Source organism: Falco cherrug, chromosome W, assembly GCF_023634085.1.
Source record: "Falco cherrug isolate bFalChe1 chromosome W, bFalChe1.pri, whole genome shotgun sequence".
In the NCBI taxonomy this organism is placed as follows: domain Eukaryota; kingdom Metazoa; phylum Chordata; class Aves; order Falconiformes; family Falconidae; genus Falco; species Falco cherrug.
In genome coordinates this window covers 3,177,193-3,195,730 of record NC_073719.1, presented here as the reverse complement: position 1 = coordinate 3,195,730, position 18,538 = coordinate 3,177,193, and positions in this window count along the sequence as shown.

Here is an 18,538-nt window from a genome sequence, read left to right as displayed (position 1 = left end):
TGTTCAGGTCTTCAGGTGGTCATAAACCTGACCTTCTCTTACAGTGGGAGAGTCTTTGCTCCCTCAGTCCCTGCCTTGCGGTCCACACCCTCAAGAGGTGTGGGAAGAGAGAATGACAGTGAAGACTGAGGTAAAAAAGTTGACTACCTCAGCCTTCTTGTCTGTTGCTACCAGATTGCCAGTCTTGTTCATCAGGAGGGGTAAGCTTTCTTTAACCTTCCTTTTCTGGCTGACATACCTGTAGAAGCCCTTCTAATTATTCTTTGCATCCCTTGCCAAGTTGTGCTCCAGCCACGCCTTGGCCTTCCTGGCCCTGTCCCTATACTCTTCCCAGAATACCTGTCCCTGCTTCCATTGCCTGTGTATTTCCTTCTTGCCCTTTAGTTTGACCACCAGGTCTCGACTCATCCATGCCCCTCTCTTGCCTTCCTTGCCTCATTTCTTACATGTGGGGATCAAGAGGTCTTGCACTCTATGGAAAGCATCCTTAAAGATCTGCCAGCTCTCTTCTGCTCCCTTGCATCCGAGGGCAGTTTCCATGGGGAGTCCTATTGACTAACTCCTTGAAGAGCCAGAAGAGTGCTTTCCTAAAATTCAGGGTCCTGACTTTACTCTTCTCCTGACCCACATCCCTCAGGACTGCGAACTTCGCCAGTGCACAATCACTGCAGCCAAGGCTGCCTCCCTCCTATTTTGCTATCACTGATTAGCTTGCTTGTGTTGGTGATCAATGGATCCAGTATCACAACCCCTCTGGTAAGGATGTCTATTATCTAGCCTAAGAAGTTATCCTCAATGCATTCCAGGAGTCTCCTGGATTGCCTGCATCTCACCGTGTGACTCTTCCAGCAGATGTCAGGGTGGTTGAAGTCCCCCAGCAGGATAAGAGCCTGTGAGCACTGTACCTTCTGTAGCTGGAGTAAGAAGGCTTCATCGATAGGTTCCCCTTGATCAGGCTGCCCATAGAAGACTTGTAATTTAACCCCAACCAGCAACTACGCACCACACAATCACTTGCTTACTCTCCCCCAGTGGGGTGAGGGAGAGGATCAGAAGAGTAAAAGTGAGAAAGTTCATTGTTGACATAAAGACAGTTTATTGGGTAAAGCAAAAGCCACGCACACAGGCAAAGCAAATGCTTAATGCCTAATTCCTATAAATACCCATTTATGTGGGTAATCTTATGTCGTGGTTTAACATTGGCCGGCAACCAAGTACCATGCAGCTGCTTTCTCACTCTCCCTCACCCAGAGGGATGAGGAGGAGAATCAGAAAGGAACGTAAAACTCAAGGGTTGAGATAAGAACAATTTAATAGCTAAAGCAAAAGCTGTACACACAAGCAAAGAAAAACAAGGAATTCATTCACCACTTCCCATGGGCAGGCAGGTGTTCAGCCATCCCCAGGAAAACAGAGCTCCATCACGCGTAACAGTTACTCAGGAAGACAAGTGCCATAATGCCAAATGCCCTTCCTTCTTCTTCCCCCAGCTTATATATATTCAGCATGATGTCATACGGTATGGAATACCTCTTTGGCTGGTTCAGGTCACCAGTCCTGGCTGTGTCCCCTCCCAATTTCCCATGCCCCTCCAGCCCTCTCACTGGCACGGCCCAAGAAAACAAAAAGTCCTTGATTTAATATAAACATTACCTAGCAACAACTAAAACCATCAGTGTCCTATCAACATTGTTCTCCCACCAAATCCAAAACACAGCATTGCACCAGCTACTAAGAAGAAAATTAACTCTATCCCAGCTGAAACCCGGACATCTTATTCAAAAGAGCTGGCATACTTTTGTAAAACTGCTCTCATGAATTAAGTTATTAATGCATAACACATACAAGATTAGAGTTTATAATTTTATGAGAGAAACATACTACTTGCTTAAAAGAAGACAGGTCAAAGTTACACCAAGGTATAGGTCAAATCCCACTTCATCCTGTCAGCAGTACTCTACTCAAGCATCCTGTCTTTGACAGGATATAGAATATCACTAGAACTTTAAAACAATTCCTCCTACCCCAAAATCTCTCCTTGTGAGCAATGTAATAGTAGCATCAGCATACTTCCATTTAATCTTTATTACTACTTGTCTCATTTTCTGATCCTGGTATTGCAATATCTTCAGTTAATATACACTGCATTGGCAAATGCTCACAATTAATTATTACAACATGAAATGGTGACTCATACCTTAAATTAGTCAAAAGAAGAGCCAACAAGCTCCATGCATGTTTATGGTACAGCATAGGACAGATACATATATTGTACCATAAACATGCTCCATGTGTTTTTATGGTACAATATATGAAAATATTATGCTTTAAGATTCACAGAAGGATTTCAAATAAAATCTAATTTAATTTTCGGTTATCTTTACTTGCTAACCTACAACTAGATTTGCCAAATACCTTTGCAAATGTCGCTGGCATTTCCTGAACAATAGAAGTAGCTATATTCTAAAACAAAATTGCTTCCCAATGCATAACTAATATTTTATGAAGTTATTTATACATTGCACTTTACTCCATTCCTTTTTCTGAAAGGGAGACACAATTCTTGTTTGCTTACTTAAATTGTTTTAAGCAATTAATATGGCACAATTGTATCTAGCATATTAGATCCAACAGTAAACATCATCTAAGAAATTTCACAATGAGGATTTCCTCTTCCACACCCCTTGAAATTGCCTACCTCCTATTAGATTAATGTCTCTTATTAATGGGCCAAATTCTGCAGTTCTTATTACTCAAGCAGACTAACATCTTATTAACTTCAGAGAGAGATTTATGTAAGAATAATTTAGGCCAACAATAATATAGTGGATTTTATGGCTCTGTTCCCAGGCTCTCAAAAGGGATGTATATATACACCTTAACTGAATCTCACACCACTCTGTGGAGACAGCTCCACATAATCTCTCAAACACAAAAGGTATTCCACACAAACCTGCTAATTTGGACCTCATAAGAGTAAACAGAGTAATATCATTGGATTGCAAATAGCTAGTTGCTTGGGTATCATGATCATATTTGATTATATAGTTCTGAGCAAACAGTAGACACATCTCACTTCAAATACATAATTGGTGCAAAGTTAAAGTTTCTTTTAGGGACTATTTCAGTTATGAGGTGAAACAAAGATAGTGATTAAAATACAGTAAATAAACAGAAAGTGAGGGACTGGTAGCAACCAAAATCAATCAGAAGTTTTGAGCATAGAAAAAAAAATAGTAAGAAAAACTAAAGACCAGATTTGGGGGTGGGTAGGAAAATCATTCAGCAGGGTTAGAGAGCAAAAAAGTTTAAAATACTATTAATAATGAAGAAAACTAACAATGACAGAGACTTGCTACTAGATGGAAATGGTAGAAACTATACAGAACAGATGTAGATCTTGTTGCATAAGATGATAGTGTACTAATTTCAAATGTACTAATAAGAAATAAAGATGTTAGAAAGCTATCTGCTACACATTTCACTAGCAGATTAATAATTTTTATCAGAAAGACTTAGAAGAGTTGTCCAAGAAAACTTCTGGCCTGATAAAGTTAATTGTATTTTTATATGTATTGAAATACTACAAAGCTGAAAGTGAGCAAATATGCCATTCAGAAAAACAGAACAAAAATAAGTGGAATGATACTGATACCAATGAACTAATTGACTTTTCTTTAATCCTAAACCAGACAAAGGGAAAGGTGATCAAAAGATTCAGTTATTGTAAAGATATAGTAATATAAACACCAGTCAGAGTTTGCAACAAAGCAGGTTTTGCCAAGCAAACCTGATTTTCTTTTAGAACTGGTTTAACTGAAAATAGAAATACACAGCTGTGAATAGCTTTGTAACATATCAATTTAATATTGCTTGGAAGAGTAAAATAAAGCAGGTAACTAAATTTCACAAATGACTGCATTCTCAGAAGAGGAGTTTTAACTGGGAAATCATAATTTCTAGTGGAATTATATGAAAACTGATGAAAGTACTTAATTGTCTCAAGACAGAATTGAGCTATTTGGAAGTATACATGTGAACATAAACAGACAAAATAACACTAACGCTGCCTTTGGTGTTGACACACTGACTATAGTAATGTAATTCCATTAAAGTAATAATTTAATAAAATCAAAAGCAAGGACATTTAAAGAAAAGACAAAAAAAAGCAGTTGCACTTTGAGAATGTAGAACTGAACTCTGGAAAAAGCTGATTCTTAAAGAGAATTGGGAATCACAATGGATAAACAAATGAAGTTGTTGCCAACATAAACCTATAGCTGTAGTGGCTGATGCAATTCTTGTGTGCATACACACACACACAAGTGATCCTTTTCTAAGAATTTTAAAAGCCAAGATAGATACACTGTAGCTATGCATTTCCAGGGCTGGAAATATGATTTACAGTGAGATTTAATAGACCTCATCTCTTCAGCTTACCAAAAAGAACACCAAAGATGACTTAATATAAATACACTAGCACTTATGTTTGTAAACTATTCTTAAAAATACAAAGGGCTTTTTTAAACTAGTCAAGAACAGTCCAGAAAAGATGTGCCTTAGCTATAATGTGAATATTCCACTCTTCACTGAATCCAGTATCTCGTTGCCTATTCATCCCAGAACTGCTTTCCAGGTCTAGTAAAGCTTATTAGTTTATGCTCTATTGCCTCATCTGTAATGTGTCCAAACCTTTCAGTGAAGTCCATCTCAGTGGTAGGCAAACATTGTTTCAAAGTTACTGTACTCAAAGCAAGAGCTACCAGATTCAATTATATGTATGAGAGGTCATGAAAAGATATCCACTTGCCCTTTTTGCCTGATATTTCAGAAACAAAAGACAAGAAAGGAGGAGCTGGAACAATAAGTACAGTCCTCAACACCTGAAGGCAACTGTGTAACAACCTCAAAATCCATACTAATATCCACTCTACTCTTGCCACACCACAAGCAATAAGAGTAATTTGTTATAAAATATCTCATAACAAATTAAGCTTTTTTATCCTTAAATCTCTTATTACAGAGAAAAATATACCATAGGAGGATAAGATAAAAGGGGAGAGGAAACAAAAAAAGGGTACTAACACCAGGAGTCCCTGGTAATGCCATGGTATTTCTTAGGTGAAATGTACTCAGATTAATTTAATCAGCTCATCACATTTTCAACAACTGCATCCAAAACATTCATAGATCCAGTGATTGTTATAAATACAGGCATTTGAGCAAGATTGCTCTATCCAAGTAATTGAGAAATTTATTTACTGATAACAATACTAATGCACTTCACATAAATGTACTTCCCATTCATACTTACCACAGTAAGATTAGTCTTAGGTGTCTCAGAGAAAGACAAATGCCTTCTCTTCAGTCTTACAGAAAACAGGCAAAAGCCTTAATGAATATTATTTCTTAATGACAATATAAGGCAAAAAAATACTATAGATATATTGAAAAATTTCCTACATAAGAAATGGATAGTGGAAGGAACCAAATACAGAAAGGGTCATCACAAGAACTTGACCAAACTCTTCTCACTTGACACACAGGCCACAGAACAACTTGTTATGTCAAGATCTTTGATTAAAGTAGATCCCTGAAAGTTACCAATTTTTTTGCAAATGGTTTGGCAATCTTCATAAATATTCCAGGTTGACTGGAATACTGTCTGTACTTTACTTACCTGAAAATTAGGTTGAAATACACAGCAGTTGACTGTATTCCTAAGCATAGTTATCAATTATTCTGTGAAAATTGTAAAAACAGCAATGGTACTACCATATGGTACAAAGGAAAACTCTGGATTACAGTCAGAGGAGATGGTGAATTTGAGTCCTTTTCTACTTTCATTACAGACTTCCCCATAGTTCACCTGTAAATTGAAGGATTGTGCAATTAGGTATTAACAAAAATACAGGAAATTACATAGAAAGGTAAATTTAATTTCTTCATTAATACCCAATGAAATTAATTTTAAGTAAGCTTCCCAACGTAACACAGCTCCTCAAATTTTGATCCTGGTTTTGGCTGGGATAGTTAGTTTTCTTCTTAGTAGCTGGTAGAGTGCTGTGTTTTGGATTTAGTGTGAGAATCACGTTGATACACTGATATTTTAGTTGTTGCTAAGTAGTGCCCACCCTAAATCAAGGACTTCTCAGTTTCCCATGTGTAAGAGACTGCATCGGTGAGAACCATCATTGCCACAGCAGATGTTTGTCTCAACATTGCTATGGCAGGAAGCCAACACCACTACTACCACAGCAGAGGTTTATCTCAACATTAAGGCAGGAATCCCACTGACTGACACCATGGAGTAATGGGGGGAGCTAATCCTGAGAAACTTAACCAAACCCCTGTGCATGCACCCAGACCCAGGACTGGGGGGATCGAGAGGCCTGGAGACCCCTGAGGACCACCTGACAGTATTGGGCACACCACTGCTGGGTGGAAGGTGTGGTTAAGAAGAACAGCTCGTGACAACCCTATAAAAGAACGGAACCAACCGACGTCAGATGGAATGCTCCCCCACCAAACTTGGAAATGAATCGGACTGTTGGGACACCGCAGCTCCGGGGTGGTAGCAATTGCTGTGAACTCTTTCATTATTTCCTTCATTCTTTCCTTCCTTTCTCTCTTTATCTCTCACTCTCTCCTTTGCATTTTCAAACCTGTTGTCAGGCAAATAAAATTCCTTGACTCTGTTTTTAGTCTTAATTCTGTTCCTGAGAATACAAGCAGAACCTCACTCTGGTCTTGGACCAGCATGCGACACCATGCTCTGCCAGTGAGCAGGTGCACAAGAAGTGGGAGGGAGCATAGCCAGGACAGCTGACCCGACCTAGCCAAAGGGATATTCCATACCATAGAACGTCATGCTGAGTATATAAACTGGGGAGAGTTGGCCAGGGGACACTAATCACTGCTCAGGGACTGGCTGGGCATCGATCAGCAGGTAGTTAGCAACTGTTTTGTGCAGCACTTGTTTTTTCCCCTTGTGTTTTATTACTCTCTCTCCCTCTCCTTTTCATTACTATTATTCTTATTTTACTTTATTTCAGTTATTGTTATCCCAACCCATGAGCTTTACCTTTTTCCAGTTCTCCTCCCCATCCCACCAGGGGGTGTGGGTGTGGGTGAGAATTTGCACAGGCTGTTGCATGCCAAACCTACACTGAGCATCTAAACTGTCACTGAGATCAGAATTACCTCCTTAAGCATTTTCCTAGATGATCCAACATAATTTTCTCTCAGATATTAAAACTATTAAAAGAACTCCTTAGACACAACAGTATACAGTTATAAATAAAGATATAAGTTATGTTTTCTTAAGTTCTGTTGATTGGAAATGTAACATATGAGTCTTTAAAGAACTCACTTTAAGACAAAGCAATTACGTTTTCCTATCATGTTCTCCCTAAAATATGCCACATGTACACAATAAATATTCATATATCAATTTCTAAATATTAGTTTTCAAACAGAAGCCTAAGGAAGACCACCTTTAAAGTAGACTATGAAAAACAAAGAGATAACAATGTTTCTTGTAGTTGGTAGTGTTACCATGTAATATAGTCTGGTTTAGCTTTGCACCTATATTGTAACAGTATAATTACTATGGAGAGGTAAAGGCATTCTTTGGGAAGTTCCCCAAGTGAGACACAAGGAGAGGTCTTGCGCATTAAGGAACTGGTAAAGGAAAGGTTATAGCTCTGCTAGACAAAAGTCTGTGGAACAATTTTGTGCACAACTGTGGTATAGGTTCAGGGATGCCCAGAATTGGGATCTTTGTACGTAATTGCGGGTTAGAGTCCCACTGCGTACAACTGTGGTTTTGATCTTGGAATAGTATTGGATATTGACACCTGGATTATGTTTTAAGATGAAAATTTTTCTAAGTGTGTGAGTTAATTGTCTTGGATTTTTGAATTGTCCTGTCTAAGGTGTTTTGCTGTTTATTATAATTTGTGTTTACTCTTGTAGGAACAGCTCAATCTGTTGAAGGAAGTATTTTAAAAAGAAATCCCCCCTTGGAATGTTTATTGAAGCATTGGGGAAAGGGGGTGGGAGAAATCCTTTCACTCAGAAACAACTCATAGAACATTGTAATCATTGGTGGCCGATGCATACCCTTGATGACCAAGAAAAATGGCCAAAGAATGGAACTGTAAGATGCAATACGATATTGCAATTGATGTTATAGTGCAGGTGGTAGGGGAAATGGGATGAACTCTCATATGTGGATTTAGTTTTTACATGCTATGCCAAAGGCAATGAAGTAAAACAGGAGCTTAATGAATCACCATCAGCTTTTATAGAAAGGTTAAAAATAAGTGCTAGAAAATATACTAATCTAGATCCAGAAAACCCAGAAGAAGCTGTTCAATTTGCCTTTATTTTTATACAGAAATCATCCCCAGATATAAGAAAGAAACTTCAAAAATTAGAAGGGGTAGATTCAAGGCATCTAGGAAAAATGCTGGAAGTAGCATGGGCTGTTTTTAATAACTGAGAAAAAAGAGGAGTGGGGGAGGGGGCAGGTTGCCTCCTTCCACACAACCTATACAACCCTGTTTGGCAGAGGACCAATGTGCAATTTGTAAGAAAAAGGGACACTGGAAGAAGGAATGCCCTAACTTGGATCCTGCTTTGCAAGCTATTGAGTTGATGACATTAGATGGTGAGTCCCAAAGAGAACCGAGGGAGTCATTCCCAGCTGAACCCCTGGTTATGTTAAAGCTGGGAAATGATGAGATAGAATTTTTGGTAGATATAGGAGCTACTTATTCTGTACTCAATACTTGTAAAGGAGGTCTTAGACAAGAAACTGTAAATGTTGGTGACACAGGGAAAAGTGAGAATTGGCCCTTCCTGCGACTTCTAAAATTCAAGTTAGGAAAACAATGGGTAACTCATTAATTTTTACATATACCTGAATGCCCAATGCCTTTGATGGGAAGAGATTTATTAAGTTGGATGCACAGATAGTTTTTACTATTGGAGAAGTACAATTGTTAATATCTGAATCTAAAGCTGTGGAAGCAAAGATTTTTATGCTACAGAATACACAGAGATCATAGGAAGAAACCCCTGAAGAGGTAGAAGATGCAGTAACCCCTTTGGTATGGGCTAGTGGTATCCCAGATTGATCCAAGTTGGCCGAGTCGATAAGAATAATTTTAAAGATCGAAATTAAACTGGTAAGACAAAACCAATACCCTATTAAGTGGGAGGATAGGAAGGGATTGGAAGAGTTAATATTGAAATTCTAAAATTATGGATTGTTAGTAGAATGTGAATCGGTATATAACACTCCAGTATTGCCAGTAAAGAAACCAAATGGGGAGTTATAGATTAGTGCAAGATTTAAGAGCCATAAATCAGGCTGTTCTAGACATTCATCCCAGTGGTAGCTAACCCATATACCTTGCTGACATCCTTAAGGGAAAAGCATAAGTGGTTTACAGTACTTGATCTTAAGGATGTTTTCTTCTTCATACCTCTAGACAAAAGTAGCCAGGCAATATTTGCCTTTGAATGAGAAAGCCCCACCACCAGATGCAAAACTCAACTTACTTGGGCAGTATTGCCACAAGGGTTCAAAAATAGTCCAACAATATTTGGCAATCAACTGGCAAAGGAATTAGAATTGTGGAAAAAGGAAAATCCAGAAGGACTAATATTACAGTATGTGGATGATATTTTATTGGCTACAGAAACTCAGGGAGAACGCCTGCAAATGACTATAAACTTGTTAAATTTCTTAGGACAAGGAGGATATCATGTATCAAAGGGCAAAGCCCAAGTAGGAAAAGAAACTGTGATCTATCTAGGATTTGAGATTTCCCAAGGGCAATGGAAACTGGAAACTAACAGGAAAAAATCAATCTGCCAAACTCCAGAACCAAGAACTGTGTGACAGCTAAGGGCATTCCTGGGCATGGTCAGATGGTACAGATTGTGGATTCTCAACTATGGATTATTGGTTATGAAACCCTGAAGGGCTCAAAAGAGAACCACTTACTATGGACCCTGAATGACGAACAGCCTTTAAGAATTTTAAAAGGACTCTGATGTAAGCACCTGCATTGGGATTACCTCACTTGTCTAAGCCTTTTGAGCTATTTGTATATGAAAGACTACATTTGGCCCTGGTGTGCAGACTCAAAGATTGGGAACATGGAGGAAAGCTGTGGGATATTTTTCTGAACAATTGGACAATGTGAGCAAAGGTTCACCAGGATGTTTGCGTGCTCTGGCCACAACTGTTCTCCTAATTCAAGAAGCAAGAAAATTAACAATAGGACAGAGAATAACAGTATATGTTTTGCATATGGTGGTTTCTGTTTTAGAACAAAAGAGGGGACATTGGTTGTCTCCAAGCCACATGCTCAAGTTATCTTGTTGGAGCAAGATGATTTAGAACTTAAAACCACTACAGCAGTTAACCCAGCAATTATTTTAAATTCAGAAACAAAGGATTCTGAATCCCTGTATCATGATTGCCTACAAACTATTGAACATGTATATTCAAGCAGACAGGATCTGAGGGATGAACCATTAACTGATCCTGATTTGGAATTGTTTACTGATGGTAATAGCTTTGTACAAGATGGAAGACGGATGGCCAGATATGCAGTGGTTACAACTACACAGGTGATAAAGGCCGAGGCTCTACCCATCAACACGTCAGCCTAGAGGGCAGAACTGATAGCACTAAACAAGCCTTGAAGGTAACTGAAAGAAAAAGAGTAAATATATGGACTGATTCAAAATATGTATTTATTTCATGCACATAGCCATCTGGAAGTAAAGAGGACTGTTGTTGGCCCAAGGATCACCTATTAAATACAAGGAAGAAATTCTTCAACTTCTACAGGATATCAAAAAAAACTAAGGAAGTGGTGATAATGCATTGCAAAGTACATCAATTTGGATAGTCTGCAGTAAATGTGGGTAATCGATTGGCTGATAAAACTGCTAAGGAGGTGGCTGAACAAAGCATCCTTGCATTATTAGTGCCAGAAAAATAGGTACAGCTCCCAGTTCTGAAGCCCAATTATAGTGAGGCAGATCAACAATCAGCATCACTGTTAAAAGCAACTATAGAGAGGGCTGGTTAATAACTCCCACAAAACAAGTCATTGTTCCATTGCAAATAATAACTGATTTTGTAGAAAAGAGACATGAAGAAACACATTGGTGTAGTGAGGCTATGATCTCCAGTCTTCAAAATTCGATTATAAGTGTAGGAATGATTGGAATAGTAAAGTCTGTAATAGCAAAGTGTCCCATTTGTCTAAAAAAATAATCTCATTAACAGGAAAAGAACACCCCCAGGGACCACTAAGCAGGGAAATTCACCTGGAGATTACTGACAAATGGATTTTTCTGATCTACCAAGAGAAAATGGGTATAGGTATATTTTAGTACTGATTGATACTTTCTCGAGATGACCGGAAGCTTTTCCCTGTTGCACCAACAAAGCTAGAGAAGTAACTAAGGTACTACTCAAAGAAATAATAACAAGGTTTGGGGTACTGATAGGAATGTCCTCTGATCGAGGTCCACATTATGTAGCAGACATTGTTCAGCAGTTAAGTAAAACCCTTGGTATCAGATGGGATTTACATACTCCATGGAGATCACAATCAAGTGGAAAGGTAGAAAGAATGAATCAAACCTTGAAATGACAGATCAGTAAAATATGTCAGGAAATTTCTTTAAAATGGCCACAGGCCCTTCCATTAGCTCTTTTGAGAATTAGGATACAATCACAACCCAAAAGTAAGATTAGCCCTTATGAGATATTATATGGAAAACTATATCAAATACTATTAATACATGTACAGGGCAAGACAGATTTAAAGTTATAGTTGATTTCTTTAGGAATGGTCCTTGTGGCTCTCTGACGACACATTGTCCTGACAGGACCACTTGCACCGGACACCTATGTACATCAGTACCAGCCAGGGGCCTTTGTATACATAAAGACTTGGAACTCTGAACCCCTACAAGAAAAGCGGAAATGACTTTATCAAGTATTACTAACTACAAATACTGCAGTTAAGTTAGAAGGAATTGATTCCTGGATTCATTATACTAGGCTTAAGAAGATTCCATAAGAGGTATGAACTTCAACATCGATGGAACCATTAAAGATATTTTTGAAATGTCATCATCAAACAACCAGCACTGAATAACTTTCTCTCAAAAGAACACCAACTATAAAGTGGAGTGAGATGAAACAATGGACTAGAATAACCTTATTTGTACTTTCAGTAGATAGTGAGAACAGTCAAATTTTGATGGCTTACTAATCGTATTGATCGTAGTCACTTGCTGTGTGGTTCAGTGTGTTCCATTGTGTAGACTCCAGATTTATAAGGAAAGGATGTGAGATTCATGATGTGTATAACATCATTGTAATATAGTCTGGTTTAGCTTTGCAACTATATTTCTTATATATTCTGGTTTAGCTTTGCAACTATATTGTTTGTTTCAGTGTAATTACTATGGAGAGATTGCTAACCAACCCTGGTTGTATAATTTTACACTAAGGGGGAAAGAGTAATTTAAAACTTATGATCACTGAGGGGATTGTACAGTAACTGAGGAGACCACTGTATAGGTAACTAATGAAAAAAATTTGGACTCTCCTTGGATTCCCCATATAAGGGAAGTAAATTAAGGGTCAGTGATTGGTCAGCTGTAACTGTAGGGTCAACTATTGTTTGAGACCCCTTAGAAGACTCTAAGATACCTGTAAGGAGTATGTGCGACAATTAACAAAGAACCACCTGTTGAACGAATATGTATGATTTTTCTGAGAAATGTAATGCATGATCATAAGTATGTATTATATAATTTTGTTTTCATGAAACATACAGCATGCACGTTAGGTGGAACAATCCCCCATACATCTGTTACCAAAATCTCGGAATAAAGAACTTATCAACACCAATGTGATGTAGATAAGCAGACACTTCTTTATTGAAGGCCAGGTGCGTGAGTGAGTCCTCTCACGATCAACGCACACCAAGTTTCAAAATCATATACCTTATATAGAACTTATTCGTACATATTCATTAAGTATTCATGCATAAACATAGTATTTCCCGAAAAACATTAACATACTCTCCTCCCATATCCGATTCTGCTCAGTAAAGGTTAGAAAGGTCTGGAAATGGGTCTGGGGTAAAATTTGGGTAGGTGGTACATGAGTCAGTGGTCGCGAACTCCCCCTTCCGGAATTACCTTTCACTTAAGGTAACTGTTTCTTGGCAGGTAACTACAAGTTGCTTCACTCGACTCTCCTCAGTTCCCATTACTTCTACATTTTGACATTGTAGTACATTCTCCCAGGTTACATATAAACAATCATCTTGAATCTTAAGTCTGTTATCTAAGACATTCCTACTAGGTGATTCTGACCAATTCCTTCATGTAGAAGAATGGCTGCAGAAGCGTGGCCTTAGAATCTCTGAAGATCTGCACAATCCAGGCCTGGTATTACAATAGGCCTGTAATTTATAATTGTGCTGAAGTTGCTGTGCTGAAGTTAACAAGAAAGGTAGCCTTGAGCTATTCTTGAATCCTGAGGCCAAGTAATTATGTTGTGCCAACAGGCCGTGGCTCTAACAAGATACAGCTGCTGGGAAAGCAGGTGCAGGGCCAAGAAAGATAGGGAGCGGTATGGGAATATAGGGAGTAACAAACTACAAGGCTGAAGCACAGCAACTCAATTAGCTACATGGATAGAATGCTTATTTTAGTCATGATAATTAGGGGTGTGAGAACTGCGCGCGCTTAGAGACTAATAACCAATTATATTTTTGCTTTGTGAATATGCATGTGTATCGGTTCTATATAAGTAGTGTTAGAAACTAATAAAGTTGAGCAAGATGCATAACTCATATTGAGCGACTTCTTGACTCCGGCGAACCCTTCTTCCAACACCTTCGGCCTTGGTACGGGGTTATACAGAGGATTTCATAACAGCTGTTGCTGTACAATACAAGTTTAATTAAAATATTTCTTATAACTCTATATTCTTATTAAAATAACTCTATATTCCTAATCAAATGTGGTTAATTAATTCTATTAGCAGATATGTAACACATCCAGTGCTGCAATAATGAATGCATGCTTCTTAATGCTACGTTGGTGTTAAGTTTTCTTATTCCCAATTTCAATGACAGTAGTGGGTGTAGGCCTGACCACATTGCTTTATTCAGTTTCAGCAATAATTGTAAAGTGAGTTTCTGCTCTTAGCCTAGTATCTATTGAGTGCTTTCACCTCAGAAAGATACTTAAAACCCAGTTTACTGCAAGACTTTTAGTCCACAGATTTAACAAAGATTGACCTACTGTTCTCCTGTAAGTGGGCTTGTTATCTGGTGCGCAGCGCAAATTCACACATCGAGTCAAGGTATTGCTTATACCTGTATTCTAGTTTGCATAAAGTAGGGAGCTAGGTGGTAACCCACAAATGCCTAGTTCCCCGATTGTAAAAACCTTGGACTATTTATACAGTTTAGCATACAAAGTGCTAAAGGAAAAATTCACACAGACATGGGTACCACTAGGTTTGCTTTAATCACAACTCAGAGTTGGGCCACCACCTCAGTGGCAGAGAACAAAGGGATACAGCACAGCTTATATACACTTATCAAATCATTAGTCAATGTCCAAAGTTTTTAGAAGTTTCCTTTGGTCTTGTCAGTTCTGAGAATCCATCACCTGACCCTGTCCCAGTTGATTCATCTATTTGGTTCCAGTCTCTGCCTTGGTTCCAAGGTCCTCCTCGGATCATGATCTTCTTTCTGCCTACTTTCACTCACACAGTCCTTCAAGCACATAGTCTTTGAACAAGCAATTCCTATTCACATGTACTAATTTTTCTAAAAACAACTGCATTTCTGAGAGCACCTATGTATACAAATTGATCATCTATTGTTTCTCTATTCTCCCACTGATTAACTTGACTGGGTTTTAAACCAGCCTTGGATTAGGGCTATACAAGGACTGAGGCCTGGTTCTGCCATTTAGCAGCTTCAGCACTTTAAATGTCTTCATTCAAAATACATTTTCTTTAACACAAAGACATCAGCTTTCAAGCTTTCACTGGTTACAAGTTACCCACCTCTTTCATTACTTAGTAAACTGTTTCCCATTTGTCAAATAATTCTCTCTTCTCATGTTAATTACTTTGCATTTTCAGTCTCAACTTCTTTTGGGTCTGGGGGATTTCTTGAGTCAGTGGTCAATGAGTTGGTGGACACGATCTCCCCCTGCCGGAATTACCTTTCCCCTAGTTTTGCTGAGCTCACTGCTTGTGGTGAGCTTCCTATCAGCTCATCTGTCTTGTGGAGGTGCTTCCTTAGTGAAGTACCTTTTCTAAACAAAAGGATTTGCAGGTGCCTAAGGAAGTGCTTAGCAGGACATACAAAGTGCTTATCCTAAATTAACTCTTAACAACTAATTCACTCTGTTTGTCTTAGTCAATATGCTAACCATACATTCAAGTTTATTAATCATTTAATATCACTACCACTACCTGCTACCCATTTGCTTAACAGAGTTGACTGATGTTGCAGAAAACTACATTTCTGAAGTGCATATGCCAGTAGGATGGCAAAGAACAGAAGCACCAGTCTAGCCAACACAAGAAATAGCCCTCAGGATTTCTCAGCAAGTCATCCCTTGCTCAGGGAAGGAACTGAGGAAAAACATCTGCAGCTTAGGGAAAAATTCTGCATCTCTCCCTCATGAGTTGCTAAGAAACAATAAGAGATTAATAGGCAGTATGAAAACAACTGAAAGGCAAGCAGAAAGACAGCTTAAGGGGGAAGATAAAAGATAAAAAAGGCATTGGAAGAGATAGTCATGAAGGAGAACTAAATAAGGAATAATTTCCTAAATTATTAGAGTAGTTCAGATATATAAAAAAATGCCTATCTTCTACCCACACTTAAATCATCACTGATAAATTCAATACTGTTGAATAAGGGCAGCTGGGAAAGAAGAAAATGCTAGATTTCTGAGACCTGGCTTGTGAGGTGTGAGGGAAGCCCTGCAAATAAGAGCAGTATAAAAAGTATAGCTTATTAGTGGCTGTGCTATGGAGAAATAGTGTGAAATGGGGACAATGGACATCGATTGTGATTGTATATGTCTGCTCAAGGAATGTGGGTATGGTGACTAGTCATGGGTGCGGTGTCTGGTCACATAGGCACACAGCTTTGAGGAGACGACTACAGTTTTGAGGAGACGCCTGCCCTTCTTCCTCTAACAAAGGGGCTATTTAAAAAAGAATGAGAAAAGGATGAGAGATATTCCAATGCTATCTAGAGGGAGGGAGTGCTAAGTCTCCTTGCTGGAGAAGATCAGATGGTCACAAGGACATGAATCACCTACAAACCTGCAAGGCCACCACATTCCAGGCAAAGGACTGATAAGCTAATTAACATATGAAGCGAGAGTAAGCGGGTTTAGGTAAAAAATATGTATAGGCGTTAATTGAATATTCATTTGTTTTATTGTATAAATGTGAGATGGTTCGTCACTTTGGGCATGCACGCTTGTGGAGGAGCGATCCCCCGTGCATCTGCGTGCAATAAACATACCTACTTTATAACTTTCGAGTTATAGAGTTTACTTTCGAGTTATAGAGTTTAATTCCGTACTTCAAGAATCATGTTGGTAACACACTGATGTTTTCAGTTGTTGCTAGAGTAGTGCTTTGCTTACTTTGAATCAAGGACTTCTCAGTTTCCCATGCTCTGCCAGTAAGGTGTTGCATTAAGGCAGGGGTTCTCAAACTTTTTAAACAGGGGGCCGGCGCATGGATAAAGTGGCAGGCAGTCATCTGCGGCTGCTTGGTTTCCCCCCCCAACCCTCGGCGGGGGGAGGGGAGGGGAGGGAGCGGGGGGGGGGGGGGGGCGTCTGTAAATACCGGGGGCCGGATTGAGGACCCTGGGGGGCTGTATCCGGCCTGCGGGCCATAGTTTGAGGACCCCTGCTAAGGGGTAAGAGTCTGATGAGTGTCTGGGGGGAGACAGCCCTCCTGTTGAGTCACAAGGTTTAGAAAGGATCCCCTTGCTTTCTAAACTTCTTCCCAGAGAGGTGTCTAGGTGTGACTAGATACAACCCTAGTCTCAGACTTGATCAGTGGGTTTAAATTTAAAGGATTATATCTACAGTCACTCATCAGAATTATTGTTTGCCTGTCAGATCCCAGTCCAAGGACTTTCACTGAAACAGTTTCACAAAGTTGATAAAAATATGTGATTTATTAAGGCAACAGATATAACAAGTTCAGAATTGCCGTTAATACATTTACTGCAACAATCGAATTGGAGTTAAGAGTTCAGCGCTTTAGTTAACAATACTTTCCCGGGTAATATCTGACGTAGACTGATTTAAAGAACGAAGTCAAAATTTCTTAGTGACTAAGTATCCTTTATTGGCAGTGCTGGATGCACGGGGGATCCTTCCGCCTAACGTGCATACCCGAAGTGACGATCCATCTCACATTTCTCATCTCTCGTCTCCTCAAAGCTGTGTGCCTATGTGACCAGATACCGCACCCATGACCAGTCACCATACCCACATTCCTTGAGCAGACCTATACAATCACAATCGATGTCCATTGTCCCTATTTCACACTATTTCTCCATATCAATACAGAGGCACAAGTCTTACCAAAAAGGTATCTCTGCTTGGGGAGGAGAGAGGTCCAAGCCTATACAGTGGTTGGAATTCTGGTCCTCAAAACAGAAGATTCTAAATGCCAGATTTATACTCAAGGTGAGGTGGGACTAAGTCAATCATTGTGTACTGATTGGCCCTTAGAGGTCAGTGGGGCCCGATGGTTCAGCACAGGGTGGGGTATTCTGTACAGATGTATGGGGGTCTTCCTGGCTTTTCTTGAAGCAACAGCTGGCTGTGAGGCCTCCGCCTCATCCGGGGTGGGTGTCACTCAGACTGGTTGATTGTTAGACCTGTTATTTGTTTTGTGAGATCTCAAGTCAAACCCTCAAAGCCAATTTGAGTCGATTACTGCCCTCAGGGATCAGAGGCACTCATTATCACTGCCATTGGTAGGTCATCCTTATTGAAAGAAAGGACAGGATGGGGAGCAGGGGAGCACACAACCACAGCAGGTACCTAAGAAGCTGGGAGGGAGCATAGCCAGGACAGCTGACCTGAACTAGCCAAAGGAATTTTCCATACCATAGAACAATATCATACTCAGTATATAAACTGGGGGGAATCGGCCAGGGGTCACCAATCACTGCTCAGGGACTGGCTGGGCATCAGTCAGGGGGTGGTGAGCAATTGTATTATGCATCACTTGGTTTTCTTGAGTTTCATTCCCCTCTCTCTTTGTTGTCTCCCTTTTCATTACTACTACTACAAGTAGTATATTTTACTTTATTTCAATTATTAAATTGTTCTTATCTCAACCCCCGGGGTTTTACATATTTTTTTTTCGCAATTGTCCCCATCCCACTGGTGGAGAGGTGGAATAAGCGAGTGG